The 20,481-nt window shown below is 38.9% G+C and overlaps 2 pseudogenes; both read left to right on the top strand.

Annotated features, from left to right (window-relative positions):
• Nucleotides 1-40: 40 nt before the first annotated feature.
• LOC124234643 (olfactory receptor 2A12-like) lies at nt 41-3,922 on the top strand (annotated as a pseudogene).
• Nucleotides 3,923-16,354: 12,432 nt separating this feature from the next.
• On the top strand, nt 16,355-17,104 carry LOC124234642 (olfactory receptor 2A2-like; annotated as a pseudogene).
• Nucleotides 17,105-20,481: the final 3,377 nt, after the last annotated feature.

Below are 20,481 nucleotides of genomic sequence, written 5' to 3'. Positions count from 1 at the left end.
CTCCCACCTCTGTGTGGTTGGACTCTTCTTTGGCATCGCCATGGTGGTTTATATGGTCCCAGACTCCAATCAACAAGAAGAGCAGGAGAAAATACTGTCCCTGTTTCACAGTCTGTTTAACCCCATGCTGAACCCCCTCATCTACAGCCTGAGGAATGCTCAGGTGAAGGGCGCCTTGTATCGAGCACTGCAGAAGAAGAGGTCCTTGTGAAGAGTAGACAGAATGTTGTTTGATTGCAGATTTCCTTTTAAAATATGTGCTTTGTGAAGCAAAATGTCAAAAAAATTTCCCACTTTGAATTTTGATGCAAAAATTGTACCGGCCCAAATTTTAGCTCTGAAAATAGGGCGAAGTTCCAAGGCAAAGCATATCTTCTAAACTTTAAAGACCATGTTAGGAGATTGGGCAGCTAAATAATCAGAATATTTACTCTGTCTTTTAAGAAATATTGAATTCTCTTTATTTTGGAAGCCAAGAATACTAATGTATGGAGAAAAAATTTAAACGTCGGAAAAGGATATCAATACATTTCTCTGGCTTACGTATTTAGACATATACGACTTCTTCTCACCTTGTGGTAGCTGGAAACAGTGCAGTAAAATTAATACCATGAGAGACAACTTCCAAAGTAGACTTAAAATTTCAACAAAGAAAATACTACAGAGTTATATGACTCTTCTTCCCCAATTGTGAGGCCAATGAAATGAGAGTTTAGAGAAACTCTAGATTACTTGGTGGAATAATTTAGAAGTAAAGGGAAAAAAGTTAGAGAGAGATTTATTCCAACAAGAAACTGTATAAAAAATCCTCAAATATATTAAAAGTTTAAGATTTGGTCAAAAGGAAATTCATTAGTCAACATGTAAATAGTTCCAGAGATAAGGGTTTTGAATATTGCTTAAACATTACACTTATTTTGGGGTCATGATTTTTCTAATAATGTAAGATTTAATCCTGTTGGAATTCTTGAAAATTTTCCCACCAAAATTTGTGTACTCTTTGAACCAAGTAAGCTGAAGATGGTTTGGGGTAGCACCAAGCAGCGTGAGACAACTAGGATATAGCCAACATCATTTGTCCTTCACGGCAGCAAGAATTCCTCTGGTTGTATGAAACAGTATTGAAGAACCGTCTTTGGGATGCTAAGAAGGATTCAATAAGTTAGGATTGCTCCCTTTCTGTAAAAATTCAATATTTACATATATTGCAAAATGATCACCACAGTAAGTCCAGTTAACATCCTTCACTATACATAGTCACAAAATTTTTTTCCTGTGACAAGAACTTTTAATGTCTTATCTCACCCTCTTTCACATATACCGTACAGTATTATTAACTATAGTCATCATGCTGTATGTAAATACCCAAGATTTATTCATTTTATAACTCTCAGCTTGTCCTTTCTGACCCCTTTCGCCCATTTTTCCCCCCCTCCCACCCCTTCCTCTGGCAACCACCAATTTGTTCTCTGCATCTATGAGGTCTTTTTTGTTTTTTTGTTTTTGGATTCCACCTGTAAGTGAGATCATACAATATTTGACTTATTTCACTTAGGCTAGTGCCCTCAAGGTGCATCCATGTTGTCAAAAATGGCAAAAGTTCCTTCTTTTTATGGCTCAATAATATTCCATTGTGAGGTGTGTGTATCTGTGCACGCTTCCATGTGTATACACACCACATTTTCTTTATCCATTTATCTATCGATGGACAGTTAGGTTGTTTCCATGTCTGCAGTGTAATAATGCTACAGTGAACATGGGGGTGCAGAACCTTTTTGAGTTAGTGCTTTCCTTTCCTTTGGATAAAGAGCCAGAAATGGGATTGTTAGACCAGATGTTCTATTTTTAATTTTTTTGAGGAAACTCCATGCTGTTTTCCCTAGTGGCTGCACCAATTTACCTTCCCACCAATAGTGCACAAGAGTTCCCTTTTCTCCACATACTTGCCAGCATTTATTATTTCCTGTCTTTCTCAGAATAGGTATACTAACAGGTGTGAGGTGTTGTCTCACTGTGGTTGCGATTTGCATTTCTCTGATGACTAGTGATGTTGAGTACCCTTTCATGTACCTGTTGGCCATCTGTATGTCTTCTGAATGGAAGAATGCCCATTCAGATCCTCTGCCCATTTTTTAAGCAGATTGCTTGTTTTTCTATTGAGTTGTATGAGTCCTTTACGTATTTTGAATATTAACCCCTTAACAGATAGATGATTGCAAATATTTTCTCCCATTTGGTAGGTTGCCTTTTCATTTTGTTTATGATTTCCTTTGAGGTGAAGAAGCCTTTTAATTTTATTATAAAATGTATCATGATGTTAATTTTTCTCTATTTTTTGACAAGTCATGAAAACTTTATCTCAAGAGTTATAAAATTGTAGAATGAGTACAAAATTAAACATAATTAACTTTCATTTGAAAAATATATAGTACCCAAAGCATAAAATATACTGTATTCAAGACTATAACAAAGAAAGGTGCTGAAAAAGACAACCAACCAAAAAGATGAGGTCCAGCGTGCTGCCCTAGATGTTTAATCTGCCTCAACAAACACAGAAAGACTTTACTGAGCAGAGGATCATCATCTATGCGCGCTTCCTTTCCTTGCGTTTTTTTTCATCATAATTTTACGTCTAAATTGTTCACGTGCTGGCAATATATGATTGTAATTATAATTGTTTTTTTGGCATAGATTCCCTAGATTTATTCACAGTTCTTTTTTTCTATTGCAGTAACATTGGCTTAAACTTTATATAACTTTCAGGTGGACATCGTTATATTTCCTTTTCCGTGTAGATTACATCATGTTCACCCCGCAAAGATTAATTTGATTCTAATTATAATTTAAAACTAAAAGCAATTCTATGTTTCTTCACTTCTCTGAGGAAATAGTTATATGTCTTTGGAACATAAATTGCCAGAACTTTTAGAGTTACAAATGCTTCAAAGAATAATTAATATCTTTGCTGAAACATGAAATAGAAGATAGTTTTAGAGAAGATTATAGTTCTTCAACTCAGTCCTTCCAATGAGAATAAAAAAATTGGCTTGACTATTGCCCAAAGTCAATACTTCAGGTTCTAAGATGTCAGCCTATATACTCTTTTAATTAACTTAAATATATTCAACAATGTAAGCAAGCTTTGTACTTCTTTCTCTCAAACCTGGCCATTGTGGACATGTCCTAGGCCTCCAGCGCTGTCCCTAAGATGCTGGCAAATCTTATAATGCAGGAGAAAACTGTCTCCTCGCTCCACGCATCCTTCAGACTTTTCTGTATTTGGCATGTGCCGTCATGGAGCATATGAGTTTGGTGGTGATGTCCTATGATTAGTACGTGGCGATCTGCCATCCCCTGCATTACACTGTCAGCATGAGCTGGAGAGTGTGCACTGTCCTGGCGGCCACTTGCTGGCTATTCAGCTTCCTCTTGGCTCTGGTCCAAATTACTCTTATTCTGAGGCCGCCCTTTTGTGGGCCACAAAATTCAATCACACCCTCTGTCAAATCATGTCAGTATTCAAGTTGGCCTGTGCTGACACTAGGCTCAGCCAAATTGTCCCCTTTGTGGGCTCTGTGTTTGTCTTAGTCTGGCCCCTCTGCTTGGATCTGGTCTCCTACACATGCACCCTGTTTCCCATCCTCAGCGTCTAGTCTGGGAAGGGCCACAGAGAGGCCTGCTCACATGTTCCTCCCACCTATACCTGGTTGGGCTCATCTTTAGCAGTGCCATCATCACATCCCTGGCTCTCAAATCCAACCATTCTCAAGAACAAAGGAAAAGCCTATCATTATTTCACAGACTTTGCACCCCTATACTGAATCCCCTGGTCTACAGCTGGAGGAACCCAGAGCTGAAGGGTGCCCTGACGAGATCTGTGGGAAGAAGAGATCAGTGTGAGGGATGGTTTGTAGTACCCTGAGTGTGTGAGCTTGTTCACACAATTCTGGCTCCTTGAATACCCTTTTGGGTCCTTTAATTTAACAAACCCAGTACCCTTGATCTTTAGAGTTCTTATAAGGTTAGAAAATAAATACTCACACTGTTTAAGCCATGGACACCAAACCTGAGATAAACATTATGAAACAGAAAATCACAGTCTGATCCTATTCATGAACATAGATGAAAATATCTTAAAGAAAATATTAGTAAAAGAAGTCCATAAAATAAAATATTACATTATAATAAAGTTTTTCTCCCAAAAAATGCAAGAATTGTTTAACACTAAAATAAACCATGAAAAAGATTTGCCACATTCACAAACTAAAGGATACACATCATTAGATAAAAAACAATTTTTAAGAAAATGCAACATCAATTCATGATAAAACACTTTACAACCTAGTATAACAATAAACATTCCTAAAGAAGGTCTATGTTATTATTGCCATGGAGTCGGTTATGACTCCTTGTGACCCTGTGTACAGCAGACCCCAACGCTGCCTAGTTTTTTGTGCCATCGTCTCACCTTCCGGTGCTACCCCAGACAATGCTCCGCTGCTATTTGCAGGGTTTTCATGGCCAATTGTTCCAGAAATGGGTGTTCCTCCTACTCAGTGTTAGTTTGGAAGTGCCACTGAAACCTGTCTTCCATGGATGACCCTACTGGTATTTGAAATACTGGTGGCATAGCTTTCAGTATCTTAACAACGTGCAGCCACCATAGTATGACAATTGACAGATGGAGCTGTGGTTCCCTGACCAGGAAATGAACCCCAGCTGTAGCGGTGAGAGCACAGAATCTTAACCACTAGACCACCAAGACTGGCTAAAGAAGATCTAGGAAAAAAATAAAAGAGAAAGAAAAAACACACACACACCAGACCTCATACTTCATACTTAGTGAAATGCTGGCAACTTTCCCGGTAAGACAAAGAATAAGAGAAAGATGTACACCAGCACCACTTGTTTTTCTTGTTTTTGACTTTTTCTAGAGATCCTAACCAGTACAGTTAGACAAAAAGCAGAAATACAAGCTCACACACACATTTTGAGTTGGAATGAACAAATTGTGATTATATGCAAAGACATGATTGCATATGTAGGAAATCCAAAGGAATCTTTTGATATTTATTAAAATTTTAAGAAAATTCAACAAGGCAGATTGATGCAAAATCAACATGAACATCTATTATATTTTATATAGCAATAACAAATAATTAAAATAAAATTTTACCAAATGCTACCATAGACAACAGGACTTAATTTTGAAACGCTTAGAAAGAAGTCTAACAAACAATATACAAAAACTGTAAAGAGACAATTAGAAAAATTTATTGAGGCACTATGGTAACTAAATACACAGATATACAAAGAGAGAAACGCCAGGTTCTTAGATTGGGAACAGTAATATTATGAAGATTCAACCTCTTTGAATTGATTAATACATGGAATGTATCCTAATCAATATCCTACAGTATCCCAGCAGAATGAATGGGTGTGCGCAGAACCCAAGAAGCTGATTCTAAAATGCAAGGGGCCAAGGCTAGCCCACACACTTTCAAGACAGATAAAGTACAAGGTGGGAGGATTAGATTCTCCAGATCATAAATGTACTGTGAAGTCCTAATACCTTAAAGTGTGGCATTCATCCAGGGGTTGACCAATAAAGAAACTGAGCAGAACACAAAACCTAGAAGCAGATTCATGCCTCTCTGACACTTGCTACATGAGAGATGTGGCATGGCTGTTCCCTGGGGAAAGGAAGGGCTTTGCAGTAAACAGTGATAGCACAACTGAGTAACCATAGAGATACTCAGCCCTGCAGAAAACTCAGCTCCTAGTGTTTTCAAGACCTAAGTGTCAAAGGCAAAACTACAAAGCTTTTAGACGATATGAAGGGGAAAGATTTTTAAAATAATATGTAAAATAGTTTGCCACAAAAGGAAACATTGATATATTTGATTAGAGTGAAATCAAGACTCTCTCTTAATCAATACGGAGCACAAAAAAAGTGAAAACACAAGATACAGAATCCTCTTCTCCCAGCCCTTCTAATGGATCAGGTCTCAAGCATCACCTCCTCAAAGACGAGCATATTGCAAACACTCTCACTTGCCTTAAGGGACTTTCAACCATATCACTCCAGTTTACCTTTGTAAATCACTTTACAAAATAAACAAACCTTAAGAATGAAAGCAGAATACAGGTTTTCTTCTGGCAATACGGTGGATGAGCCATTTTCAGATGTGTTTGTAGGACGATTTTCCAATATAAAAGTACTCAAAATTGATAAAGAAGCAAAAAGAAATTCTTTTGTCAATCTTTCCCTTCTTTTTTAAAGATTGGCACCTGAGCTAACAATTGTTGCCAAGCTTTTTTTTTTTTTCTGCTTTTACTCCCCAAATCCCCCCAGTACATAGTTGTATATTTTAGTTGTGGGTCCTTCTAGTTGTGGCTTGTGGGATGTCGCCTCAGCATGGCTTGATGAGCGGCACTATGGATTCAAACCAGCGAAACACTGGGCCTCGGAAGCGGAGCTCGCAAACTCAAAACAGTCAGCCCCAGGGCCACCCCCGTCTTTCCGTTTTCACCAAGAAGGAAAATCTTTCTCAGAAGCACTCCCTCTAATCAGATTTCTTCTTGTATTCCATTGACCAAAATGGGGCCAAATGACCATCTATAAACCAGTCACTGATAAAGAGGATGAAATTGATAGTTTGGTTTAGATTAATCCTTGTTTAATCCTCTCTGGCACCAGATGAGGTCTACTTTCTCTGATAACTCTACTACCTAGTACCTGAAAAGATGAGTACTAGGTCAGCAAGGAAGGGGGTAAGGGCCAGAGGGCAGACAACTAGCAGTAGCCGCTAAATGGTTTAAGTTCTGAAGCAAGCCTTCTGAATCCTGAGAAGCAGGAAATTGAAGTGTGCTAAATATTCCATACTTTGGTTTTAGGGATCCAATGGATACTTTCTCCAGATAAGACATAATGTTTTAAAAACCTAATGGCTACAATCTCTAAATATAAAGGAAAATTATTCTTGTGTCAAGAAGATTGTCTTAAGAAACTTATCTTGTAGTTAAAAATTATGAAGTAGAATGAGTATTTTAGTTGTATAGTGGGTACTTTCACTTCTGCTACAATAAAAAACATATATGCTTAAAAATAGCATGAGGAGTATGAGCCAATTTTTATAAAAAATATTTATCATTGTCTATTTATCCTTGTCTTCTTATATTTCTCTAAGGGCACAGAGATATGTGGGATTTCATTAACAAAATGTGTGGGTGGTGTGGCTGTGTATTTCTGAATTGCTTAACTTACTTTTATATTGGGAAAATATTCTTTTTACATGCAAAATAAATATAAAAATACTTTCCTAAAATATCATGGGATTACATTTTCATTAAATTATTCATCAGTCTGTCTTATTTGTCTTGGATCTGTATATATTCCTGGAGAAATCTTTGGCATATTAAGCTACTAATCCTAATGGTTATTTCAATGTACTGTGATTTGGAATAAGTTTAGATTTTTTCTTTGTACTTTTCAGAATTGCTTTTAATTTTACGTGTGGAGCTTATGTCTTTTTACAACGAATATTCCGTTTTTTTCCTTAAACATGGTGGAAGAGGGAGGATGGTAAATAGAGGTAGGGACTTTTAAGAAAAAGGTCACACGAGTGCATCTCTTCTGTTTACCAGTAAATGTGAGCAAGGGGAATGCAGACTTGATTCTCTTGATCAATTGTGTCCCTCAGCACCTATACCCTAAACTGCGCCTGCCACATTCCAGGTCTATGGTAGACATTCGATTAAGGAAGATAGTGGTGGTCAGTACCCAGTCGTCAAACCCTGAGCAAAGTTCACTGCAGTGCTGTGATCCCAGTAATCAGCCCAATCAAGGGGAGGCAATTGCTGGAGAAGTATACTGCTGTAAGAGAGAAAAGCATCCCCACGTGAAGCCCATTCACCCCCAGCACAGCAGTGGTAGCAAGGAGTTTGAAAAGAAAACTTTTTATAAGGCCAATATATTCCTCACCTGACTTTCTAAGCAGGAAGTGGGTATCAAGTACTTACAGCTACAAGTAAGAAAGGTGATGTCACTAATTGCCTGTTTTACCCTCTGCTTGGACCCTTGTGCCCATTGCTATTGCTTTCTACACATGTCAGTGCTCCCCAGCCACTTCAGACAATATATCCATCCCTCAGGAGATTTCCCTTCTCGTTCTGTTTGCACTGGTTATTTCCTAGCAATTCCATCTGCCTTTGTCCTGTGTTGGACCCCTTAGTTCATTAATCTCACATCTTCCTCTTTCTTGGTTTACTCCCTTGTTTTGATGAAGCACACCCAAAAACAGCTTCTTTGGTTAAAAACATGTACCATGACAGAAGTTATGGTGAAAACAGTCATCAGTACTTCTAATTTTTCATCATGGCATATATTATTTTATTTTTTTCAAATGCCCTGATGATATTCTATGTGGCAAGTGGACCTAAAAAAAAATTACAGGACTCCAGCCCTCTGAAGGAGGAATTATTGTCACAGAGAAGGCATCATATTAAAATGATATTTAAGTGCAGCTCTAGGTGCTGTATTGCGACCTGCAAACACCGTTATCTCTAAATTGAACTTGATTTAATAAAGGTCCATCAGGAACGATGGAGCCAAGCCTGTTTTGTAATGTTTATTCTTACTACAAAATAAAATATTAATCAATGTAAATATTAATACCACTCATAAGAAGTTTAATACTTTCTATAGTAAATATTTTTGCTCCATCGAGTTCAAAGATTAAAAGCAAAAAAAAAAGGAGACAAAGCATGGAACCTCTTTGATCTACCATAGGCTGTGTTAAATGTCGCCCTACTGTCGTCACCAAAAGAAATAACAGTGGTAATTATGCATATCTGAATGAACATGTGCTAAATTTTTATCCTTAGGTCTGAGTGTTGGTAAGTAAAATATGTTTTCTGGAATAATCTTGCTTTGTTTATAAAATTATAGGAAAGATGAACAATAAAAAATACTAAACACAATACATTGTTGAAGCACAGCCTTGAAGGATGCTATAATAAGTGCTCTTTGTCTACCAGAGTACGTTAATTTGGTTGGGATAGTTAAGGATGGCTCCATGACTGTTTTAAAGGATTGGGTTTATGTTTCAAGTCCAATGCGTAATACAAGCAGAAAATTGACTTGAAGTAAGGACTAAGAATTTCAAGATCAAGAGTCCTGGGGAGTAGGAGTTGAATGAAGTAGGGAGCGTGTGTTGGAGAATAAGGAGCTAAGTGGAGTGAGGTTCTATTGGACATACAGGCTATTTTAAGAAAAGAGATAATTGAATTTTGCCTCCTCTTAAATATTCTTTTTCTACTCTCCAATAGATTAAATGTATTACTTCTACTTTGAAGCTCTCCTTCCACCACAGTTGAAGAACTAAGACTCTCTAGAGAGCTAGATTAAGATAGACACTTAGGAATTTAGACCTGGAAGGACTTGACAATCATCAAATGTTATCGCCTGGGGCAAGACAGAGTGTGTGAGAGAGACAGAGAGGTATATTTTAACTATAGGTCTTCACTCAGACTGCAGAAATAAAAATATGGCTCAGAAATCTGGAGATGTTGGAAGTGGAGGGCAAAATAAGAAAATTAAAGGAGAGGTATGTCCCGACCCCCAAATCAAAAATGTTTGTAAGTGAGAAATGTGCAAGGATTATTTGGCAATAGCATTGTCTCATTGGGAGATCACCTATTTATCTGAGATGATGTCTTAACAGGGTCTATGGGGCACTTCCTATGAGAGATTCAGAAATTACAGCCTCTCCTCTGCAGACAAACAGGAGCAACTAGAGAGTGGAGCAATTTTAAGACTGATAAAATACGTATGAGAGAAATCAGTTTATGACACAATCTTGAATTTTTTAACTTTTTCCTGTGCCAGGGTCTTGCATAGTTTAGAGACATCCTGGCCTCACCCACTCCCAAGCAAACAAAAACAAATGCCAGACAAACCCAAAAATGCCCACGGGAGACTGAAAGAAGAAAATGAATTAACATGGGAAATGCATTCATTGATTAACTACAAAGCCTCTGAGCCTCTAGAACCCTCCGTCTGCGCCTCATTCATCATCCTCACAAGGCAGTTGTTGGCTCTGTCATGACTATGTCAGAGCAGAGGAGTCAGCTAACCATCCATGTAGGAGATCAACTGGCTCAGGGGCTACAAGGAACTTCAGGGGCCTTGAGGCCCAGGTGCCTCTTCTTAGAAACAGAAGATGCTGAAGGCAGAGGAGAGTGGCTTCCTTACCCTAAGACTGATCTTCCTTCCCTGCTGCTAAGCTCCTGCCCCACAGATTCTCGGAAATATTGTCTAACCAAACAGGACCCATTTCTCACTTGTCCAGGAGACAGATGGCCTTGTCTTATAGGGAAACTCAGCGTCTCTTTTGTTCCTTAGTTTAGCAGAGGAATATTACGATTCCTTAACATGTTTCCAAATGATTATTAGATCCAGAAAAACCCTCTAATGATGGTTTTCAAATCCCTCAAAATCTATTTTTAGGTATATATTAGGTGCCTTATGTGAGGTAAATGATTTAATTCTTTCAGCTGTCATATGAAGTAAGGTTTAGTATTCACCCCATTTTGCAGATGGAAGAACTGAGGAACAGAGAGGCACAGATTGTTGACAAAGCTAGTCCGCAGCAAAGCCAGGATTAGAACCCAGGCAATTGGGCTCAGAATCATTGTTTGTTTCTTAAACTGTGCTACTTATTAGGATGAAGCTGAGTGTCAAAGTAACTGTTGGAGACGGTAAGTAATTTCTGAGTTAGTGTGAGAATGGGTCAACTCTGTGCTGCCCCAGATCTGCATCTTTGACAGCCCAGGGCTCTCACTCTCACAGTGATAAATAGAAACCTTTACTTTGGGTCAGTGTAAACATCCTGAATATGGCCCCCTTTCCTTTCACAAGAGTCACACTTTCTCTCACATTGGGATATTTGGAATGGCAGAACAGCCATTTGAGTTTTGAAACCTACATTTTCTTCTTCAATCCAGGAATGAGGTTACTTTAAAGGATTCCTCCATTTCCTAAATTCTTTTTTAAACTTAATTTTAAAAATCAGCATATAGAAACATTGATAGAAATGAAAGTAAAATGTGTGTGTTTTATTTAAACTCACAATTAATTTTTTAAAAAGCGAGAGAAATGCTAAAGAGCTTACAGTACCATGATTTTGTTGACTCCTAATCCCAACGATTTGGCATCTTCCTTGAATTTTTTGATCCCTTTAGTACTATTAATAACAGCTAACATTTACTTGACTCTGAATATATACCAGTTTAAGGGTATTTCTTCTTCATGATATCACTTTCACTCCTAATATAATTCAATTTCGTTGTATCTATTCTTCACGTCAGCCCTTTCCATACTGGTTGTCACCACTTCAGAGACGAAAACAATGAGGCTTAGAATAAGTGACTCAAGTTCATACGGTTCACCTTGCAGAAATGAGGTTGGACTCATGGTCTAATCAGTCCTGGTAACCATGCTGCCCTCATCGTTATTCAGTATCTTGTGTTCTTCAGTCCCTGATAATCCTCATGCTATGGAAGAACAGAGAAATGTCTCCATGAAACTTTTCTCCTTATCCTGGGCACGGAAGATATTTTTTTAATATGCAGCTAGAGTGGACATTTAAAGAAATCTTCATTTCAGGTATGTGTCGCTTTATTGTATCTGCCTCAGGCTTTTTCTCAGAGGAAAAAAAAATCTGCCTTCTTAACTGTAAAATTCAAAATGCAGAACCATGCCAATATTTACAAGGAAAAAAATTGCTTTCCCTTATATTATATTTCTATTTTCCTTGTCCTCACAAATGAGCTGATCAACAACTAGTGTGTGTAGACAGTCACCACTCTAGAGCTGTCTCCTCATGACCTTCCTACAACACTGTAAAAAGTGCAGTTGACATCCAGTATTACAATGGTTTGTCTGTAGTTCACTTTTGATGAAATGAGTTGGTTCACTAAGAATTCTATGTACTTTCTTATTTATTCCTGCCATTTGGAAATTTTTTTTCTAGACTATTAGTTTCAATCAGAAGTGTCTTACCAAAAAATTTATATGTAAAACTCTATAATTCTAGATTCTTTTAATTATGAAATTTGAATATTCACAGGATCCAAATCATTTGGGAAAAGGATGCTAACAGTGCGCATATTTGATAGCTGAAGCATTTGTGTGTCCGCTCTCCTGGGTCACTGGCTGGGTGCAGGAGTAACACACGTGGAGGTCCCAGATGAGCCCACTGGACTTTTCCTTTGCTGCTCTCCCAGGATTCCATCTCAGGCCCAGACAGGCTGCCCAGGTCCCGCCCTCAGCCTGCCTGCCCTTCCTCTTCAAGCTCTCGCCCACAATTCACCTCTGCAGGCCTCCCCTGACTCATGCAAACATGATCTTTAGAAAGAAACTTACTCTTGCCAGCTTCCTGTGTCCTTATTTGCTCCAAAGACATGCAAATGGGACTTTTTCTGAAGTCATTATCTAACTTTCTGTCATTATTTCTGTTCCTTGCTTTCCATACGACAAAATGTGCTTATTCAAGAAGAGTCTTAAAAACTTACAAAACCTCCTTGCACCTGGAGCTCACAGGGATTAAGAGCTCTCTGCCATCCTATTCAGCTTGATTCAGTGGGATCTATTAACACATTTGGTGTGTCCACAATGGGCCATATTCCATTCTGTCACTACATTTGCATTGTTCAAAAAATTGGCCAATTTCCGATTCATATCTCTGAAAATTGGAAGTTTGGTATATGTCCTTCAACTGTGCTCTGCTTGCATGAAATTAAAATACATCAATTAATGAGTCAAAGTATAGCTATCCACTCAGATAAAATCAATTCAGTAATATTGGAGTGACCTTGTAAGATATTTTACCGACCCTAATTTGCTGCTATTTCTTCAGCACTCCAGTGAAGTGTCCATTCAAAACTTACTAATTTAGTCTAAGAAGGCCACTCCTCCTTTTAATAAAACACCAAATCAACATCGGCACAGACTCATAAGTTCACATGAGAGCAGGCAATTGTCTCGCGAATTTGCAGTTTCATGGCACTCGGATCAAATGTGTCTCCCAGTGAGCAAAGTGCAATCACAGGAATATAAATAAAGGGAAAGTTTGGTGTGAGTCATTCCAGCAGAGGCCTTCTGATTGTAAGAGGCAGGCTGATTGTAAGAGACTTTTTCTAAGAATCTGATGGAAAGACTCCTGGACAAGATGACAGCTAAATTCCCTGACACTTCTGATTCTGTATTTACAGGTACTGATTTTATTGTTGTTTTCATGTCTTTCAGTTTTTGACTTGAAATTCCCAGAAGCTATGTTACAGATAAGGAAATTAAAAGGCCATTGAAATGTGCTTCTCTGAACGACAAAGGTCACTTCCTTTGACCTGTGCGACATCAGAACTGTGCTCTGCTTATATTCTCCCTCACCTTTTGGTGGATGTGGCCATAATTTTCAACCTGATTTAAGATCTGTTTCTACTTTTAGTCCATACAAGATCTTGATCTTTTTCTCTATCAGGACAATTCAGAAAAAAAACTCCGTAAAGAAAAACGGGATTGAGGTTTTCAATATCCCTTTTCCTGTCAAAGGTTAACTTTAATCAAAATGCAGTGACTTATTTCCCCAATTTTAAGCCCTTAAAATCTGTTCAGATTTGAGATCCCTATTAAAATTTGATGAGGATTACTCTCAGTAAGAGCAGGAATAATGAGCAACTTCAGTTGTATATTATACGCGGATTATTCCAAAATGGAAATATCTTGTTTTGTCTCCTGATAATGAGGAAATTTTATTTAAAAACAAATAAAGCAAACAATTTACACAAAGTTAGGTCTCTACATAATCACACTCTGTAGAGATAGTATAGACAGATTTATTTTTAACTTACAGAATTTTCCTCCATATTTGTAAGTAAGCACAAGAGACGTATGTATATAAACAGGTTCATATGTTAAAATATAAGGTGGATCTTATTATGGACATATGCTTTGACTTTATCTGGATAGTTTTTCCTTTCACTATAAGATCTTTATTTTCATTTTTAATGGCGGCATGGTATTCTGTGTTACAAGAGTAGCCAAATATTTTAATTCATCTGAAATTTATGAACTTCTATGTCAATTCCAATTCTTAAAAATATAAACAGGAGTAAAATGAATATGGACAATCTCTTGGTTCCTACGGTGTGGGGACATTGGATCTTTTCTATTTCTAGAACTCACCACATCCTTCCTGCCCAGGGACTGGCCTTTACTGTTCCCTGTGCAAGGAGCGGTCTACTTGGTTGCAGGCAGGGTGGACTCTCCTTCATCGTTTAGATTCCACCCATGTGTCTCCTCTTTGGAGAGACCTTTCCTGACAATCCCATCTATAGGAGCTCTTTCAAACCGGGTCGCTGTCTATCATTTACCCTGTTTATTCCCTTCACAGAACTTTTCACTCTCAACGAATATTTTCTTAATTTGTTTACTCCTGGTATTTTAGGGGTGGTAACTAACCGTGACCTCTCCTTGCTCCAGGTCTGAGAAAATAGAGAAATAGACACAGGAATCAGGTAGAAATTTTTAAAATATGTTTTATTACTGATGTCTATTGGAAAACATAGTTTATATCTTTAATAAAATTTCTCTCTAAATTACAGTCACAGCCATTAGATCACCCCCACCCCCAAAGGGGACAGAACATGCTCCCACAGGCTGTAACCGGAAGGCTAGAAATGTTTCTGACCAAACAGGAGAGCAGAGAAGGGCCATCCTCAGTGCCTTTTTCCTGTTTCACAAATCATGTCAACTAGAGGACAGAGAGGGCGGGTGAATCCTAAAGTGCTTCATCCGGGGTAGAGAGGTTCCTCCCCTCCATGGAAATGTGAGGGATGGATGACAGATAGACCACTTACTTGCTCAGAATATGTCTCCCCTTCAGAATATCTCCCTGATCCACTGCTGTGCCTCCAGAGCTTCCAACAGAGGCTGGAACATGATGCACTCAAGGAATATGTGTTCAGTTATCGTTGAAATGTAAATTTAAACTGTATAATATTATTTACATTCAAAATTAGCACAGGTTAAAACTGATCATTTGTAGTATTGGTGACCCTGTGGGAAAGAGGCATGATTCTCACACAGCATCAGAGGCAGGAATTGGTGCAAATTTTCTACCCCTAATCTGGCAATAGATGTTGAAAGCCTTGAAATGTCTATATCTAGTAAGAACAAACCAACTGATGCTCCTGAGGGCTGCTCAGAGTCCATCAGAACAGTAGGAAGCAGTTACCACGCTTGGTAGCAGGTGATGAGAAAGGAATCTTCTGGGGATTGGATGACAATGGGAATTTATCATGACAACAAACAATTCTGTCTCACCACAAAACAAGATAAGCTCTGAGATTTCTCTCTATATTAAGTGATGAAAGGGAAAAAACAAAACAACCAAACAAAATTACAGCTATAATACATCTGTCATTTCTAACTTCACCCACAGTAATGTGAATTCACTTTCCCCTTTTGAGTTTCACACTTAAAAAGGCTGCAGAAATGTCATGTTTAACTGAATTTAAGATTTGTACATGTGCTCATTGCATGTAGTCAAATGTTGTTTTACTTATGCCTAAATTTCAATATCAAGTGCTGATAACAAAGTAAAGAAAATGCTCAGAATAAAACTACAAACACTGAAGATGAAACAGACGTACCAGAAGATGCATCTAGGGACTATTAGCTGCTGAAAAGGAGGGGCATACAAAGTTTGAAAGACAATAGGAAACTGAGAAGTTATTTAGAAAGATCTGAAATCTGAAATAAGTGGTTAGAAAAGCATATGAGAAGGTAAATAGGTAAATGAGCAACATATAAAGAAGAGAGGACGCTAATCACTTCACACTTTGGACCAAGAAGACAAGAAAGCCGAGAATATGATACTCCCTCCTATTGCAGATGTTGTCTCAGGGTCTTCTCTCCCCCAACTACATTAATAATCAGGACTCATCGAAGGGAAGCCAGAATACTTGAATTCTCTGAAACAACATATGGGCACGTGAGTAGATCCTATTCAGTAGAGTATATAATAATTGATCCTATGATCTTATATTTTATTTCTATAATAAATCGTGTATCCTATTATCCCATTGATAAAAGGGGAATTTTTACCTAAGTTGTATGAGCATACCAATTTAATTTCTAAAACATGCCTAAAAATAAATTATAGAAAATCTATCCAAAGTAATGTATTTCTAAGTACTCCGCAACATTCAGTAAATATTTTGTGTCTTGACTGGCCTACAGTTCTGACCTTCCTGTCGTGGACATGGACTGGTCTGTCTCTGCCACAGGAGCATGGCAGGTAACCAGACGCAGATCACAGAAGTCACTCTGCTGGGATTCCAGGGGGACCCAGCACTGGAGTTAGTTATCTTTGGATTTTTCTCTCTCTTCTGTACCCTCACCATTCTGGGGAACGGGGTCATCCTGGGGCTTATCTGCTTAGATTCTAGACTTCACACCCACAAGTACTTCTTCCTCTCCTACTTGGCCATCATTGACATGTCCTATGTTCCAACAGTGTCCTAAGATGCTGGCAAATCTTGTGAGCCAGAAAAGGACCATCTTCTTTGTTCCTTGCATTATGCAGACATTTTTGTACCTAGATTTTGCTCACACAGAGTGCCTGATGTTGGTGGTGATGTCCTATGATCGATTTGTGGCAATCTGCCACCCCCTACATTACACTGTCATCATGAGCTAGAAGTGTGCTTGGTACTAGTCGTCAATTAATCAGCATTTATCTTCATCCTGGATCTGATTCAACTGGTTCTCATTTTTAGGCTGCCCTTCTGTGGGCCTCATGAAATCAACTACTTCTGTGAAATCCTGTCTGTCCCACCTCTGAGTGGTTGGGCTCTACTTTGGCAGTGCCATCAGGAGGTATATGGCACCCAAACCCTGCCATCAGGAGGAGCAGAAGCAGATGGTTTCCCTGTTTTACAATCTCTTCAACCCTATGCAGAACCTGCTATCTATAGCCTGAGAAACGCAGAGGTCAAGAGTGCACTGAGGAGACCACTGTGCAAGGAGAGGCCAGTGTGACACACAGCAGAGATCATCACGGCAGGGGGAGGGCTTGGGTCCCTGTGAATATGTTGGGTGGCGCTGTTGCCTTTTGCCATGATAAATGCCACAATAAAAAATAATATTATAGATCTAAACCTATAGCCTGAAACCATATAGATTTTAGAAAATGAAGTGGATGAATATCTTCATGACCTTGGGTAAGTAAAGATTCTTAGAGATGATTCAAAAAGCATAAGACTTCAAATTTGAAAGATTTATAAATATTGGACCTTTTTAAATTACTTATTCTACTCATCAAAGTACTAATGAGGAGCCTCAGGAAAAACACTTGATTATACTCCCAGGTCCTGGAGACAAGAGGCAGGGCACAGCATGCAGGGCCACGTGGGCAAGACACGAGGGTGGTCAAGGGCAGAAGACAGGAGCGAGGGAAAGTTTAGACCATTGCCTTTATTGGCATTTCTGCAGGAAACACCCAAGAAAGAGAGTGTGGAAAAACAATTTGGAATTCTTATAACAAGTAAATCCTTACCCTGTAAAGAAAGGGAATTCTATAGACTGATAACACAGAAGAATCCTAAAGCTGAGAATTCCTCAGATATTCGGAGCCCAAGTCATCCTTCTTTCAATAATCTCATTTGAAATCTCTCTGGCCTCTCTTCTCCCTTGAAGTATAAAGTGCTGTATAAGAGTGTGTGTTACTGTTTTCTTCTTCCTTTCTTGGTTCTCCTCAGTCAGTTTGATAACCACCATGCCCATTTCTCATCTTCATACCACCACACATGAATTCCCTCTCAAATTTCACTGATTCTCTGGTATTAAATTGCTCTGCAATTTGATTTGAAGTATCTTTTTGCCATCTTCTCACAAGAAGATGTGGGCATTCCTGGATTCCTGCTTTCTTACTGGGGATTCCTGGATTTCTTACTGAAAAATATGTATTTAAAAAGAAATGTAAAGTATCAATATGAAAAAGAAGGAACAGTTTGCAATTATAAACTTCAACGTCATTAAATGATGAATCCCTGATCTCTAAAGGCAACATAAGATGAAAATAAATATCGATTTTTTAAATAATAAAATATGATTGTTTTCTTTTCAATGGGATTTTCAAACTGTGACAAACTCGATAATATCTTTAAATCCCATATCAAATCCTTAAAATATACTGCTTCCAATTGTGAGATTAAAGTAAAAGAAAATCCTTTTCTGTCACTAAATTGTAAGTATTGTAGGTTAAAACCTTGATAGGGCTTTTCAGTGCACCTGCTGAGAGAGGAAGCTGCCTGAGGCCCCGCCATGCAGGCAGGGAGGTGGTGGACACTGCAGGCCCTGCTGACAGCCTCTGCAAGGTGCCACAAAGCCCATGAGTTTTGAAGATGCATGAAGGTGATCAAAATAAATGTTTCCAAACTTATCATAGAGGATGGTTCTGAAATAACTACTAGACCACAAGAGCAGGTGACAAGAGGACCAAAATTTACATCTCAAATGTAGTGGCAGATGAACATTCCAGTCCTCAGCTATGGTAATCAAAACCTCCCCTCCCTCAAATGTGGCATGCAACGATTTGGGAAGGAAAAATGACGAATTAGTCAAGAAGATAGATAAAAAGAAGCATTTGATGAAAATTAACCTTTTATTTGACAATGATTACCTTATCTCTGTCGAGGAAAATAATCCGTAACCAATCTATAAATGAAAATTTGGGTGAGTTTATTCTGAGCTTAAATCTGAGGATTATAACCAGGGGCCTTTCTTCCCGAAAGAATAAAGGGCACCAAAGAAGTGGGGTGAACAGAGTGGTTATATACCCCCAGAGAGGATGTTTCACATAGGATTGAAATGTCCCTTTTACGATAGTCGCGAGACTGCTCTGTCGGCACAGGGATTGATGAGACAGCAGGTAGTTCTTCTGTCACAGTGAACACAGCAGGGTGTCAGTCTGTTGTCTCCAGCTGAGTGGTCACTGGTGAGCTGGGTGGTCAAAGGTGAGTGCAGCAATCAGTTCCTAGCCTAAGGAAAGATGTTTATCCCTAAGGAAATGCCAATGTAGGGGGAAGTTGCACCTTTATCTCAAGCGCCTTTGTTCTGGCCATAGGAAATGTCTAAGCAGATATACAATAGCCACAGTCAGGCCCCTTTGGAAAAAACAAAGTCAGGCCAAATTAGGTTTATACCAAATGTCTTCCGCATATACTCCAATATATCCTATTGCTTGCCATTTTTATTTGTCATCTCACAGTAAATTATGTAGAAAAAATACATTAATGGGGAATCCTACTTCTGGTATGACAGTGTGACAAGCTCTTGTGAACATGCTCCACAGGGAAACTAGTGAAAGTTATTTTTAAACAACCAGTTAAGGTCTCTGGAAATAGCCCTAAGGACATATAGCAAATCGAGAAAGATTTATACAAGAAAATCTACTAAGATTCAGTATGAAGAGCAAGAGTCTGTGTTATCTGAACCAAGATCAGCTGCCTCCCTTCCCCTCCTCACCTCGTGGAGAAGGAAATTCCACTGTAGACACACGCTGCCAAGACCACGGGGTTCCCCTCCCCATAACTCACTATCAGAGGGCCATCTTCCAGGAGGGGCAGGACAGCAGCATTTCTCATCCCACCTGAAAAACCTCAGCATTTCCTCTCCTGCCCTGGAGCAAACTGCTATTAAGGCTAAATTCTGGGTGAGTGAGACAGAAAGTGGGGGATGCCTTCTTCTGCCCAACGTCCACTCCTGAAAGAAAGACTCTTCTTTGGGCACAACATCTCTAAAATACTGGGGCCCTTGCTACAGCTCTAATGTGGTGGTCCCTCTCCACACAAAGTCAGTCAAAAACACCTGAGGCTACTGTCCCTGCCACCACACTGGGAGCCCAGTTCCTAAAATGGAGATTTCAGGGAGAAGTATGCTATTGTCCCCACAACCAGTCACAAAATTATGACTCAGAGATTTACATTAAGGTAGAAGTAGGCCAGCTATCAAGTAGCTAGTAATCTCTCCCAAAGAAACTGACTCCATTTGCAAGACTGTGGAGAAATTCAAACCTAAGGGTGCTCTCAAAACAGTGGAAGTTGTGTGGAAAGGCAGGGGGGAAGAGATTGCCAGATCCATTGAAGATATAGGCTAATCTGCAGGCTGGCTAGTTTTCAGGAAAGAACTGGAGAAAGAAATAGCTGAGAAAGGCCCTCTGGGGGTCACAAGGGAGCTTGACAATGACCTCTGTTGGATACCTTCAATGGAGCCCAAATTTGGTTGATTTTTGTCTGGAGTAATTTATACCCCAGAGCATTGTTGAAAACAAGAGACCAATCAGCCCACAACAGTGGAGTTTAACAGCTGAGTGTGGTTATGGAAACAGACAGGCAAAGAGAGCCTTGTCACAACCA

This window comes from Equus quagga, unplaced genomic scaffold (genome assembly GCF_021613505.1).
Source record: "Equus quagga isolate Etosha38 unplaced genomic scaffold, UCLA_HA_Equagga_1.0 99708_RagTag, whole genome shotgun sequence".
NCBI lineage: Eukaryota > Metazoa > Chordata > Mammalia > Perissodactyla > Equidae > Equus > Equus quagga.
The sequence above is the reverse complement of the archived record's forward strand: the minus strand, read 5'-3'. Positions and strand labels throughout refer to the sequence as shown.